The 13036-nt window shown below is 48.7% G+C and overlaps 1 protein-coding gene across 2 annotated transcripts in view; it reads left to right on the top strand.

The window, feature by feature from the left end:
- Nucleotides 1-7890, top strand: part of STRBP (spermatid perinuclear RNA binding protein) — a 130461-nt gene extending 122571 nt beyond the window's left edge. Inside the window, exons 22-23 of one of the 2 annotated variants that reach the window (XR_011506241.1) lie at nt 911-965; nt 1462-7890. The gene's annotated coding sequence lies outside the window, so the exon portion shown is untranslated. Of the gene's footprint in view, nt 1-910 lie in introns of both variants that reach the window. The other variant, XR_011506240.1, reaches the window with a different exon arrangement.
- Nucleotides 7891-13036: the final 5146 nt, after the last annotated feature.

Consider the following 13036-nt stretch of genomic DNA (forward strand, 5'->3'; position numbering starts at 1 on the left):
GTTACGCAAGCTGAGGATCAAAGTGCCAATTTCTCAAGGAGAGAAATGAAAATCTCTGATCTGTGTTGTATGCCCTAATACAACAGCAGCAAGAAGCCATAAAAAAAAGCAATAGAAAATGAAAAAAAATATTAAGGTAACTATGGAAAAATATATAATTGACTGAGTTAAGCTAACTGTTTGCAGAACCAGCTTTGGCAAGACTCAGAATGGTAAATACCCAGTCTGCAGAGACCAAATAGACACGGCAATTCATCTGTCTTTTCTAGGTTAGGTATCTAGATGATTTATTTCCCACCTTATTCAACCATCATGGAGTTCATTTAAAAGATGTGAGTGTTAGGCCAAATATTTTAGTAAGGATTTGCTTCATTTAGTGTGTCCCATAAATGCATTTCTTATGTGTTAGATGTTCTATGCTAAGGCTGTATTTTATATATGGAGATTAAAATGAATTTTTATGTTGTATGTTTGTCTCTAAGTAGCAGTTTTCTTTTTATTACTAACTTTGAAGGTTACTGGGACAACTTTTTTTTTTGCCATACAGAATCTGTATGTATGTTGAATGTGGCTTTGGCATCTATAAAAGGTTGGATGAGGTCTAGCTGACTCACACCAAGTACATTTCAGTGCTGATCAAACAGCCGAGTGCCAGTGATGCGCCAGGTCCTTCTCTGGGTGCTAGTGAAACGAGGCTCTGCCCAGCGGAATCATTTTAAGTCTGAGAGTCTCCTTGTTGTTGGAATTGGGCCTATTGTAAATATCCTAGGTTGGGAGACAAATAATGCATCAGGAGTGTCAGAAGATAACTAGTTAATAGTTTATTTATAAATTATTTAATAATATGGGCCCTCTGACATCACTGAAATGGGCATCATTTGGAAATTCACTCATTTTCTATATTTCCCAGGCAGTTTTGACAGCCTGAAATCAACTCTGGTTTATGTTCATGGACCTCTATCCAAGTAAGTGAACTGAATGAAATGAATAACAAATACCTTTTTAAGCAGTTTTTATAGGTTAGCAAGGAGCAAAGTAGTTAATTTATTTAAACACTGACCACATTTTTTTGATGACAAATGAGGGGAATTGTACCCTTATACTCAATCATTCATTATGACTTCCCTGTTTCTTAGATTTTATTAATGACAGCAGTGGAGGTAACTTTTCAGTAGTGAGTTAGGGGAATGAGCTAAGACTCCCCGACCCCAGCAGTTAGATTTCTAGCAATCTAGAGCCCTAAAAACCGGGATGTTAAGAGCAGTTACAGCTGAAAACCACCTGCTCTGTGAATGGTCTTCCTATAACTCCATTCAGTGCAAGCCAGTGACTCCTTGGTGGTGGTGGCCCAGGGATGAGGGTCTCTGTGACGTCATCCAGAACAAGAAAGGTCCTATTGTATTCATACTCATACGCTGTAACGATCTGATACCGTGCCATCCAGTGACGTAGACTTCTCAGTGTTACCAGGAGACCTGGAAGGGAGATGGGTGGTAAATGAATAAGAACCGCAGAGCCAGGAAACTGTCTGCCGCTGAGGTGAGTTTTGATATTGATGTGTTTCTCTCTAGCAGTTATTTACAGAGCACACAGCTAGTACTTCTTATGTAAGAATGAATCCCTTCCTTTCCTAACAGCATTTTCCAGAAAGACTGTCTTAAGTCAAGAATTCAGGTTGAGTTAGTTGTAAGAATAGACATCCTTTCCCACATTATCATTTTAGGTAGGAGCTAACGGCTTCCATTGATGCTTGAAGCAGTGATCTTCGGAGATTTTTAAAAATAGCACCATAATGCAAATTAGGTTATGTAAGCTTTACAGCACAGCTAGAAATAGGGACTAGAAACCATGTGGGAATCTGGGCCAAAGTATTTCTCTGCCTCCAGCAGATTCCTGTGGGGCCTAGGAGTTAGATGAGTTAATACACATAAGTGCTTTGCATAGAACCTGGTGCATAGTAAGTACCCAGTACATGTTGGCTGTTCTTGCTGTGGTTGGCTGAAGTGACAGAAAGTATGTGAGGGAGGCAAGGCCATGCTGGCAGGTAGGTGAGAAGCAGGTGTGTGGCCTGCTTGGGGGTGCTGCATTGGATCCTTGTGCTCCCAGGCTTTGGGCAAGGACTCCCAGCATCCAGAGATTAGACAGCAAACGGAAAGCAGACATTCGGTGAGAGCTCGTGGTGGCAAGGCCACCGTGGGTCCACGCTGAATGAAAATGCTCACGAGTCTGTTGTGGTGGCTAAATCATTGGCCAGTCTGCTGCCAGGGCTTTGTCAATGCTTGCTTTCAGATTTAACTGTGCTTAGAACTTCAAAAGGGCTGAGCTTAAACATCAACCTACTGATTCTAAGCTTCCTACCAGTGCATTAATAAGAAAAAAAGTGTGTGTTTGATTACAGCTAGTCCCAGAATCCAACATCCAGAGCTCACTAGCAGGTAGAAAGCGAGTGATTATAAACCACGGAAAAGAAAGAGGAGACTGGGTGTATGCTTAGAAGGCTGTTGACTCATGTTTCTCTGAAGAGCATTCTTGCAGCTTCTCTCTTCCAGTTTGCTTCTCCCCTTTGGGGAAAAAAATCAGTACTCATCACCACACGAGTCCTCCCTTCTGTCTGTTAATCTTGGAAAAAACATATCTGTCTATTAATCCATCTGAGACCCTCTATCCTCTTATCTATCTATGTAGACAGTTGGGAATTTGCTTTTCAGCAAAAGGAAAAATGGGCAGATGGTGAAATGGACGCTGTTGGATTGAATAGAAGGTCTACATCTTACTGTCCGTTCCTGGCTCGCATGTGTGGTGGACTTCAGGAGCCTCTGAAGAAAGTTGGGCAGATGCATCCTTGTCTCTTGGGAGGAGATGAGCTAAGTGGGGATACAGAGTGAGTACAGTGATGCTCCAAGGTTATAGAAATTGTGTAGACAAGGGCTGAGAATTACCTTTAAAGGCAAATAAGATAGATGTGCAGTATAGTTGAGAGGCTTTTCTTAAATCCAGGAGATATTCGAATAACGTCTTGGCAAACGTTACTCCATTCCTCAACTGTAGCTGTTCAGTGGAATCACTGCCTCCTTGAGCCAAGGCTAAGGGAGGACCTCTTTTTTTGCCTTGACCAGTCAGTTATTAACATCTTCATTACTTGGTCCTTCTAAGGAAGGTATTGGTCTTTCCTGACAGAACTTTGCCATTTCTGCAGACAAACTGTGCTGCCTCTGTGGGTGGGGCGAGTGGCGATTGCCACCATCTGCCTAGGCAGCTTAAAGGAGTCTGATTAGCATATCCTAGCTGGAGATGTGGTCCTGAGTCATCTTTTTTGCCGCTTATGGCCTGCGGGAGGTAATGGGATTAGCCTGGCTGCTGTGAGGACATTCTCTTAGCACTGCCTAGGAGCCCAGTCTCTCTCTGCTTCGTTTCAGTTTCTCCTACCTTGATCTTTTTTATGGTTTGGATGGATAGTCTCTGCATTAAAATGTCAGCTAAATGTCCCAGATAATTAAGTTAACAGTAGCCTTTAGTTTAGGTCATTTTGGGCTGTGGGCAGCAGTAGATTGAAGAAGCAACAATGGAAGAAAGGAAAGAGAGGGAAGAAAGATGCTTAAATTGGTATTTGTGTGTGCCAGGCCCCTCAACATTCTTCTTAATTTTCAACCAACCTTCTCAGAGGTGGTATTATCCCTAGTTTACACATGAAAAAACTGAGGCTCAGAGTTAAGTGCTAGAATCAAGAATGAAACCCAGCTCTGTTCAGTGCCAGAGCCTTTTCCCACTACCCCATGCTCTGGATTGGAAGTCTGAGAATGAAGGTGAGGAGCACGTCAGGCGACAGAAAGGAGGTGTGCAGGCAGCGGGGCAAGGGCAAATGGAGCTGTAGGAAGGGCCTGCCACACCAGCCAGGGCCTCACTGCCACAGGACCTTGTCAGCTCCCAAGCTCAAACGTCGATCCTAGATTCCTGTGCTGCAGTCTGACTCAAGGTCATTTTAGATCAGATATCCTGGCCTAAAATAGGGCTATTTTCTTTTGAACCGATTAGAAAAGACTGTTTAACAAACTGGAAAGATAGACTGGAAAGCTAAGGTGTGGCTCTGTTAACAGGAAGCTTTTGTATTACAAGCTTGTTTTTCTGTTTGAATATCAATGACAAATTGAGGTATATGTTTTCATTTAGCTAATGCTTTCTGAATACCCTCTCTCTGCCTGGCCTGAGGTTGGTGATGGGGATGTCTTAAAAAATCTGAGCCAGACTCTGAAGGAAGGCTGGTGAGGCTTTGGGTCCCTGAGTAAAAGGAAGAGAGGCACGGAGGGGTAGAGGCCCAGGTTTGGGGTGTAAGTGTAGGGAGGTGTCCCTGCACGAGTGCTAAGCAGAGATGAGGGGAGTGGCAGATTGCAGTAGCCTGTTCTGATTGCACGAGTTTCCCCCAGACGAGGCTTCAGGGAATGCTGCCAGCCTAGAGTTAGTAGGCTTCCCTCTAGGTTGGGCCATGGCTTGGCCAGCCCTCGGATGGCTTTGAGGTGTCTGAATTGCTGCCTGTGAGCCGCTCTGCTGGACTTGTCTGATTCTCCCACTGCTGCGCAGCCCTTCACCAGTTCCTTTGCTAATGAAAGCCAACTGGGTCTCTGCTCAGGGGTAGGTGGCTGTGGGGATGGATACAGAATCCTCTTCGGGAAAAGATATTCTGCCTTTCCAAGTCATCACCATCCTTGGCAGTTGGCCATTTTTCTGAGCCACCTGCCATTATCCTGGAGGGGTACAGGAGGGAAGAACCTTTGTTAAACCCAGGTCATATGAGTTCCACAGCAATGACTTGTGTGTGAGGGAGAATGAGGACTTGGCATTTGTTGAACACAACACTTAGCGCAGCCCTTTCCCAGCATCATTCCATTTCCTGCTCTACCCATCCAATTTAGAAAAGCAGCAAAGCATGGATAATTGTTCCCACTCTACAGACAAGGAAGTTGAAGCCAGAGACCTCTCCAAACCACCCAGCTTGTTTGTGGCAAAACATTGTGGCTCCTAATTAGTGAGTTTTTAACCACACAGATGAAATAACATTTCTTCTACTGTTTTTAGAGTTAACAGAAGCCCTTTCTTAGGGATGGGATTTGAACTCTACCACAACTGTGGGATCTAGAAATTTTCTCCTTTTACAGATGAAATAGGTGGAGGCTTAGACAAAATGACTTGCCCAAAATTATACAGCTAGTCAGTGGCCGAGCCCACCCATTCTGATAGCGCTGCACTAAATACTGGCGGTTTGTGTTGCTGTTCTGGACTGCTGCCTCTCCTGTTTTCCAGACTGTTTGGCAAGAGTTTCCTCCCTTCTCTATGATGCGTTCTACTTACCTTTCTTCCAGACTTCTGGTATATAACCTGTGTTGTTTGAAACAAAACGGGTAAAAACCAACCCATCTCTCCCTGACCCCTCCCCTCCCCTCCCCGTGAGAGAAAAAAGAATCCAGACTTTAGGTTCATTCCTTCTCCTGTTCCTTTGGAAGAATTGTTAGCTTGCTCCTGGGCAAGGTGACTGACTGGTCCGCCTTAAGTGGAAACCAGTAATTACCTTTGGAGAGATCCCCAGGGGCTGGAACAGGGGAAGAGAGATGCTGGGGGAAGTGTGCTTTTTATGTTCAGCTTCATCCACATTTTGGTTGTTGGCTGTCTTCTGTTCCTGGTTAAGCCTTCATTATGTGCTCTAAGCTAAGGTCACCCTCACAGTGACACATTTCCCAGAGCACTCTGACACCGGGTCTCATTGGACCTCTCCATCGTGTGGATAGTCTCAGGAGTTGCCCAGCTTTCCAACATTCTTCATGCCCTTGGAGTTTATATGAAGGGAAATATGTGGACATCATCTGGGAGGTGAAAAACTTCTGGAAGGTGGCACCTGAGGAACTCAGGAAAACTGAAAGCACCTGAGTTTGATTGAGGCTGGTGAAGGGGAGACCTGAGGAGGACATGACCTTTCCATCAGCTGTTTGAAGGGGTTATATTTACTTGTTGTATATGGTTCCAGGAGGGTAGAGAGAGTTATAGGAAGCCAGTTGGGCAGTTCGAGCTAAAGTGTGCCTCCCAGGATGATGGATGGGGCTGCCTTGGGAGAGTAGGTATGGTGAGAGGTGAACTCTGTGTTCCTGGGAGTGGTTAAGCAAGAAGCCAATTGTCTGGATAGTGCAGAGGAAATTCTTCATGGGATGTCAGTTGGGACAGAACACTGATGTGATTGGTGACATTGCCAAGACCACTTCTCCCCTCTTGGGCATATGGATTTATTGAGAAACATTCAGTGTCACCTAATGCTATTTACCAGGCTCTGTGTTGGGGGAGAAGGAGCTATTGGAGAAAGTGTCAAGATTTTCAGCTTAGACAGCTGAGAAGGTGAAACCACTGACCAAGATGGAGAGCACAGGAAGGGGAAGGAGGATGCCCAGAGCCATCTTCTGTGGTTGGGAGAAACTCTTCGGCAGGTCTCCCACTCAGTCTCGGAGAGGAGCCAGGCCTGTGAAGAGACTGATGCACAGGAAGAGACGTTCTTAGAGCTTTGTAACTTACAGAGAGTCAGAGGGGCTCCAATAGACATGGCAAAGGCTTCCCAGTGAGACTGGCCTCCAGACTGAGTAGGAGTTTGCCTCCTAGGGTAGTGAGGAGGAGACTTCAAGAAGGGGGCATAGTGTGCATGCAAATGGGACGGCCTTCTCAGGATTGCATGAGGGTCCTTGTTAATGGGAACTGGGATGGCTAGGAGGGTGAAGTGGTAGATAGGATGTGTAGTTTGGGGCCACATTGTGAGAGGCCCTGGGTGCCCTTCAGGGAGTCTCATGTTCCAAAATGGTGAGAGAATTCTGGAAGATTGATTTGGTCAGTTGGATGGGGAAGGACTAGAGGCAGGCACAGAAGCTGTTGTAGATGCCCAGATGAGGGATGAAGGAGGCTGCCCGAGGGTGGCAGCAGAGGGGTGGAGAGGCAGGAATGGTGTCTCTCCATAGGCCAGGCTCCTCTCCTGGGCCAGGTGGGAAAGTGGGCCCAATGCATCCAGCCTGGGGCCAGGGAACTACAGTGCCCATCAAGGGGAGTGGATGCCTGCCCCAGCACTTCCCCTGGGCCACTGGTCAGTGGGAGACTGAGATGACAGTGGTGCCTGGGACCAAGATGGGGAAGACAGAGGAAGGGAGGAGGATGCTGACAGGGTGGGGGGGGGGGGGGGGAGTGATGAGGAGAGGAGTTGCAGTGTAGCAGAGTCCATCTCTATTGGGCTGGGAAATAGGGGTTTGATGGGCCCAACTCTTTCATGGATGGAGGGATATGAGCCCCCTTCTTGTGCTCTCTGGGAAGCATGTCTTTGAGCAATAGATAGAGAGTTTTGCAGGCTGGTCAGTCAGCATCCTGCCCTTTACCTTAGTTTCTGCTCTGCTGGGCTCGTCAGTCAGAGGGAGTGACAGGCAGCGGGTGTTCATTCATACAGCAGCCTTCTGCTTTAGAATTAATGTTTTGGTTTCTTTGTCTGGACAAGGGCCAGAGCTCATTGGATTCAGCAGCTGTAGAACATGGTCTTTAGCCAGTGGGAAGGTGCAGACTTGCTCTACAGAGTACTTTAAGGAGGGGAAAAATGTCAAATTGTAAGATTACTAGAGGATTTGCTTTGGGCCTCAGTTTTGTGTCTGTCTCAGTCCTGCCACCTCTGGTTTGTCCTGGACAGGTGGGCAGGGAGACCTGAGGAGTCAGGGTGGGTTTCTGCACCTCTTTCTATAGCTCAGTTGGAGGCTAGGGTTAGAGAGGCAGCTGTGGTTTTGAGCCTTCAGGTTGGAGCTATGAAAGGTTACAGGTGTACTGAGACACAGGTCCCATCAGCCTTTAGGGGCCCAGAACCCCAGGGCCGGGTATGTCTAACTACAAGAGGCCTTGTCTGTTTACCCTAGTGGGCCACGCAGATATCACCTCTTTTGTGTGTGTCACAATGTGAAAATATATGGGAACACTGCCTTAGCCCTGGTGTTGGCAAACTTTTTCTGTAAAGGGCCAGATAGTGAATCTTTGAGGTGTTGTGGACCATTTGCTCTGTCACAGCTACTCAGCTCTGCTGTTACAGCACCTGAACAGCCAGAGATGGTGCGTAAACAGATGAGCATGGCTGTGGTCCAACCAACTTTACTTAGAAAAACAGGCAGTAGGCCATATTTTGCCAACCCCTGCCTTAGTCTGTAGAGATTACTCACCTTTTGGCTTAATCATGACTGGAAACTTCCTCCCATTTGCTGCCCAGAACCATCCATCTTCCCACAAAGGCTTCCTGAGCATCTGTTTTGTGTAAGCACAGAGGATGAGCAAGGTAAGTCTGCCCATAAGGACCTTAGGTTTTGAGTGAGAGGTGAGCACTGACGGGGAGAGCAGGTGACTGAAAAAATACAGAGCAGGGCTCAGGGAAGTCCAAGGTGCTGGGGGTCCAGAGGAGAGAAGGGCTGAGCCCTAGGAAAGAGGCAGCTCTGGAGAAGGAGTGGGCCCAGACGGCGGGTAGGGACAGTGTGTGTCAGATACCGAGAAGTGTGTAGTCACACAGGTACACTGACCCAGCCAGTGAAGGGCCCTGAGTGCCAGGCGAAGGAGCGTGGACTTCCTTCTCTGGGCAGTGGGGAGCCAATGAAAAGGCTGTGCTCAGGAGGGTAAAGTGCTCACAAATGCACTTTGGAAACATCCTTCTGGCTGTGTAACCAGGTCTGTGGTTACAAATGGTACCTTTCAGCTTAGTCTGGACTTTTTAGCCTAGCGTTTGGTTTCTGTTGGTATTAGCGTGGGAAAGACAGGCCCAGAGTTGGATGGTTTTGCTGGCTTCTGGCTTTAGTGGGCCAGGGAGCACCATACCTTTTTGAGATGGCAGGGCTTGACAGAATCTTCCATCTTCAGGCTTTTTCTCTCTTGCTATCCTAAAGACCACTGAAAAGGGCAAGATGAGTGAAACATTCTGTCTCGAATCTCATTTTGGCCTGGGTCCTTGGTGTGTGAGGGTAAAGTACGCTAGGGATGGGCTCCCCCTTGCTTCAGAATTGGGTCACGTGGCAGGAGAGCTTTATGGAGCAGATTCACTTCCTCTTTGCACGTGGCCAGGCCTGCAGCCAGCACACAGGGCAGGACTTTAGAGAGATGATGGTCTGTGCCCTCAGGAAACCTTGAGGCGAACTTGAGGCAGGACGCACATGTCTAACAGGTCACAGCAGATCCTGCTCAGGTGCATCACAGCTGCTCCAGGCCGGCCACGGGCCTGGGTTGGGTGCAGGCGAGATTGAGATGAAGCACTCTTGCTGCCTGCCCAAGGTGCTCAGTGTAGTTGGCGCAACGAGCAAAACCCGTAAATGTATACAGAGCACTCTCCTTTCCAAAGTGCTTTCCCTCAGAGAGGTTTCTAGGCAGGTGAAGGGAGCTACTGTTTACTGAGCATCATGAGGTGCCAGAGACGTGAGCCAGCATTCTCCTTTAATGTGAACAGAAGTCAGAGGGGGTGTGTGCTGCATGTGCAGTGAGTGACAGGAGCTGCCATGGAAGCGCCAGCAGGGACTGGAGGAAGACGACCTAATATGAGTGCCTGCACGGATGCTGTTTCATTGAAGCCCAGCAGGCCTGTGGGAGGAGGTGAGGATCACCTGCTGCTCAGGGAAGGGAAAGCACTTGCCCAAGGCCCCACAGCTGGGGGCGGGGGCACTAGCTCCACGCGGGGCTCTCCCAACACAGCTCTGGCAGCACTGTTCTGTGAACTGGCTTCCATGTGGCTTGGAGACAGTCTGGTCCTCTGGGGACCAAGTTAGGAGGTGAGGAGCTTGGCGCTGCCTGGAGCACTCAGGCAGGTGGGCCCTGGGGGAGACAAGCCCTGGGTGGAAGGGGCCTTGGGAGGATGGTGGGGTGCCTAGGTAGTAAAGCACTGAAAACTTAGGGTTCTGGGTGCTGCCTGCTCTGGGTGAAGTTGTGTCTCGTCATCACTAAGAATCAGGTGAGGGTTATGGAAAGAAGTCATGGAGAACGCTGGCTGCTGTTGCTGGGCTTGTCTCTGTGGGGAACTTGCCTCTCCCATTTTGCTGCCTGGTTTTGTCTCTTTTGGGGACATGGGGGTGTTGCTCTCAGGCTCTGACTGTAGTTGTATTACTTTTCATCTCTAAGAAGGAGCCCTCCTTGAGTTTTCTAGGGGCATTTCTGGGCTCATGGAAGGGAATGGACAGAGGGAGGTTGGGCCTGGCTGTGGTAGATGGTGTGGTCTGTCCCTGGCTGTGATGCCAGATGTGGCCTTTTATCAGGCAGCTTAGTCCTCCGGCCTCATGGGAAGACTCTTGCAAGCAGGCACCGTAGTCACTTCTGGAGCTCAAGCCTGGCCCAGCTCCTTGCCCTGGCCCAGCCCACGGTCAGGCTTGATGCCATGTCTCATTTTCCTGCTTAGGGAAACAGGTGACGGTCAGAGAGTCCTTTTTTTTGACTCTAACCTAAATACTTCTGCTGTTCTGGAAAGTCAGATTTTTTCCTTTTTGTTCATGGAAATGAATTAAGGAGAGAGACAGGAGTTTTAGATAGCTAAGACTATCTTTGAGAAGTCCCTTCTCCACTTGTAATTTAGGAAGCTGCATTTTAAGTGTGCAGCCTCTTTCCCCCTCTCCCAGGCAGCTCGAGCTCTCCACTCTCCAGACTGAGCACAGCTCCTCTCCTCCCTGAGAACTGGGTTCCTGCTGCTCACAAACACCCCTTGGGCTTAAGGAGTTTTGGTTTGGTGGGTCAGTGGCAAGACACATTGATCAAGAGACACTGGATTCCTTGATACCTTCGTGTCACTCTCTAAGCCTCCTTGAGTCCATCGTCTCACTGGCTCCCTCAGGCTGCGGCCCTGGCCCCTGAGATGGTGATGACGGCCCACACGAGGTATGATTTGGAGTTTAGCCAGGAAAGCCCTAGTTCCCCAAATACCTCTTCCCTCGCCTGACATGCCGGAAGTGCTGCCATTAGCTGCTGCATCCCTTTCCCTGACCATGGTGGCATCTCATGCTCAGACTAGCCCTCTGCGGTTCACACTGCACTCCTACTTCATAGAGGGGACACTGGGCACCACTTTTCCCCTGTTCACTTAACATGGTGGCCTCTCAACAGTGGGACTTTTCATGGCTATGTGGGAGGTGGCTAGGCTACCATTTATTACTACCTTTCCTGGAGATGAAGGTTTCTTTTTAGTAGCTCAACTGGGGAGGCAAATTGCAGGCATCCTCAAGGCCCTAACCAGGGGCCTCACTTTCTGCATCTCAGGAATTGAGGGTGGCCCTGGCCGTCTTGTGAACTCTCTCTAACCTCCAGACGGACTTCCTTTCCAAGGGTTTGAGGAGGCCAAGTGAATGCTGGGTTGAGGTGGGAATGCTCTGCCTTGGTCCTCTCATCTTCTACTGAGTCATGAGCCACCTTCCTTGGGCAGACTTCATTTACTTCGGCCGTTAGTAGTGTTTGTTTATCCTGTTTTCCCCAAAGTATCTTTGAACTCAGGCCTTTCACCAGGGACCCATCTGCTGGCCTGTTGTGCTGAACCTTTGGTCTAGCCACATCTTCAGGAGAAGACAGGTCTCCTAAGGTAGCCCTAATTAGGGCGAGGGCACTTCCAGGACCAGTGAGGCTGATGGGCCTGGTCCCAAGGGTGCTCTTGACAAGATGGACAGGGGAAGGCCTGCTCAGCCTGTTAGCCCCGTAGCCCAAGCCCATGCATTCAGGTCTGCCTGCTGTGTAGCATTCCTGGAGAGGGGTCTGTGAGGCTGGCTTCTCACTCACTCGAGGCAGAACTCATTGTCTGGGAAGGAGGCGGCCAGTCTAGACCTGAAGCCCCCGGCTCTTCAAGAAGGGGCTTCCCTCACAGAGGAGTGAGGTGGCTCTGCTCGGCCTTAGCCCTTCCTCCGCCCCGGGGGTTCAGGAGGTATGGAGAAGGCTGAGTGTAGTTGTGGGTAGAAAACCTCGCCCTCCTGCACGGTTACGCACACGACGTTGGCCTCCTGGCTGTAGCTCACTCACTCTGGTCTGGTGATGGCCACGGTAGTTTTTAGAAATCTATTTAAAATATCTATCTGTATCTATTTACTGTGTTTTTTCTGAATACGCAAGTGTAAATAGTATAATTTGCAGTGCAAAGTCCTTGGCAATAACTTTATGTTGTATATTATGTTTAAAAAACATTGGAAAACGTGACCACCGTGGATTGTCCTTCCCCTCTGGGGCAATGATTACATGTAGGACTCTGAACTTTATAAACCTTCGGCGTGGTTGAAGCAGCAGCCTGCATGTGTGGACTGTCACCAGTGCCTCGCCCAGAGATGCCTGGCCTTCATCCAAAGGGACTCTCTGCCACCTCGACTCCCACAGGCAGCACCCACACTGTGGCTCCTTCGCACTGACTGTGTTGGACTCTGCCATAGACTGACCCTCTTGTCTGGCTGCTGCAGTTTGTCTGTCATGCCCTGACATGTTGCATTTTCCCCATTTGGATGATTAAAAATAAAAGCTTCTGTCTTAAACAGCAATGGGCTGAACTGTTCTATGCAGGACCTACTCTGGTCAAACGAAGGCTCTGACTTTGATGAAAGGGTCAAGTGCAGGACCACTTCCTGGCCCTTATGACTTTCCTGGTCAGTACATGTGGCAGGATCTTTCCTTCATGCAAAGGGATGAGGGGACGAGGGGACAAGGCCTGATTCCTGTTATGGTCCTTAAAACCCTCTGCTTCTCTGCTAATGGTGCAACAAGTTTACTCAGCCTGAAACTCACCCAGTACCCCGGCACAGCGAGTGGTGAGGGATCGATGCTGAGTGAGTCCTGAATCCTAAACCTGAGAATTTACCAGGCGCCTTTCACACACCTCACTCTCAATCCTCACACCTGTTGCCCAGGGTTGGTGTTACCCAGACATTACAGATCAGGACAGTAAGGCTCAGAGGTAAAGGGACTTGCCCAAGAACGTGAAGCTTCTAAATAGCAGTAGCAATTTGAATCCAGAGCCAGAGCTCTTCCTACTGCTGCTGCCCGTGTGAGGTTCCTGCAG

This window comes from Equus asinus, chromosome 10 (assembly GCF_041296235.1).
Source record: "Equus asinus isolate D_3611 breed Donkey chromosome 10, EquAss-T2T_v2, whole genome shotgun sequence".
Taxonomy (NCBI): domain Eukaryota; kingdom Metazoa; phylum Chordata; class Mammalia; order Perissodactyla; family Equidae; genus Equus; species Equus asinus.